Source organism: Macaca mulatta, chromosome X (genome assembly GCF_049350105.2).
Source record: "Macaca mulatta isolate MMU2019108-1 chromosome X, T2T-MMU8v2.0, whole genome shotgun sequence".
NCBI classification, from domain to species: domain Eukaryota; kingdom Metazoa; phylum Chordata; class Mammalia; order Primates; family Cercopithecidae; genus Macaca; species Macaca mulatta.
The window spans coordinates 106744847-106746832 of record NC_133426.1 but is presented as its reverse complement, the minus strand read 5'-3'; the positions used below and the strand labels follow the sequence as shown (position 1 = coordinate 106746832).

The window sequence follows — 1986 nt, the reverse complement described above, 5'->3', positions numbered from 1 at the left end:
CCTGTGCTAGGAGCTGAAGATGGAACCCGGACTGAGGCACATCGGCTGCAGTGGCGAGTGCTGGAGGCAAGGCGAGGTGAACTAGAGCTGTCCTCACTGCCTGACCGCCCATAGAGGCTGAGCTGTGGCCTTCTCAGGGCTGAGCAGCATGGAGCAGCATGGGGAAAATGGGTATGGCAGTGATTTCCCACCCCCGCCCCGTGCCCCTGCCCCGTGCCCCTGCCCCACCGAGCTGGAACTAGTCTTGGACAAGATATGAGAAATGAGTGTTGGACGTTGAAGAATAAAGTTGTTGGATAACCTGATGATGGCAAATGTCTTCGTTTATTTGATTGTGGAAGCCTCCAAAAGCAGTAGCCAATAATAATAATAATAAATGTAAGGTGGGTTAATAATAATACCTAAAGAGAAGTTTTGGAAGATTGCTACACCTCTGGAGGCAAACTGGAACAGAGAACAAGAAAAGCTGAACAAGTGATACAATCCCATCCTGAGTACGTTGGCCAACCAGATGGGGAAGTGTACCGGTTTTCCAGTATATGTCATATGAATTACAGTGAACCTGACTTGAGGGTCACGTCAGTGGCTACAGATTTTAACAATTTCCCAGACAGATTTGAAGACTTTCTGATGTATTTGAGATGCCGCAATGATTCACTGCTTATAGATCAGCCAGATAAATGTGCAAAGAAGCACTTCTTATTTATGGTGATTACATACCTCACTCCGCATTTTGCCAGAAGGCAAGTGATTCCGGATTCCTGGGTCACAGAAAGCAACGTGGGAAACCAAAGGGTGATGTAAGTTTTCTTGCTGGGCCAGATACCCCCAGAGGTCAACCACCCGGACTTTTCTGATATGCTGAAATTTGAGAATGAGAAGCACCAAGACGTTTTTATGCGGAGCTATAGAGGCACTTTCTTCAACTTGTCTCTGAAAGAAGTATTGTTTCTCTCTGGGTAAGTACTTCCTGCCAAGACACTCAGTTTGTTTTCAAAGACAAAGATGATGTTTTTGTGAACACCCATCACATACTGAATTACGTGAATAGCTTATCCAAGAAAAAAAGCCAAAGATCTGTTTATAGGTGATGTGATCCACAATGCTGGACCTCATGGGGATACGAAGCTGAAATACTACATTCTAGAAGTCCTTTACTCTGTCCTCTACTCACGCTATGCAAGGGGGTGGGCGGATTCCTCTAGTCCAGCCACCTGGCTCTGAGGCTGTACCATATCATGACTGGGTCCATCTCTAACCTATTGATGATTTTTATACTGGAATGTGCCTTCAAAAACTTAGCCTTGTTCCAGAGAAACACAAAGGCTTCAGGACATTGGATATGAAGGAGACAAACAAGAAAACATTTGTTCCCACATAGATCTGATGTTAGTACATAGTAGAAAACCTAAAGAGATGATTGATATTTGGTCTTGGTTGCAAAATGTTTATTTAAAATGCTAAAATATATCCAAACTAAATTTTGCATAGAAAGGTGTCTTTTGAGTAGTTCCCGTGTTGTGTTCTCACATTACAATATTTTTTAAAAATTAAATTTAGGTTTTTTTTTTTTTTTTTTTTTTTTTTTTTTTTTTAAATTCTGGGATACATGTGCATGACATGCAGGTTTGTTACATAGGTAAACGTTTGCCATGGTGGTTTGCTGCACCTGTCAACCCATCACCTAGATATTAAGCTTAGCACTCATTAGCTATTTTTCCTGGTGCTCTTCTTCCCCCTCCCCCTCCACAAGCCCCAGTGTGTGTTGTTCCCCTCCCTGTGTCCATGTTTTCTCATTCTTCAGCTCCCACTTACAAGTGAGAACATGTGGTGTTTGGTTTTCTGTTCGTGCCTTAGTTTGCAGAGAATAATGGCTTTGAACTCCATGCATGTTCCTGTAAAGGGTATGATCTCATTCATTTTTATGGCGGCATAGTATTACATGGTGTATATGTACCAAATTTTCTTTATCCAGTTTATCATTGA

At 42.3% G+C, this 1986-nt stretch overlaps 1 pseudogene; it reads left to right on the top strand.

Annotated features, from left to right (window-relative positions):
- The first annotated feature begins 262 nt into the window (after positions 1–262).
- LOC100428823 (N-acetyllactosaminide beta-1,3-N-acetylglucosaminyltransferase 2-like) lies at positions 263–1586 on the top strand (annotated as a pseudogene).
- Positions 1587–1986: the final 400 nt, after the last annotated feature.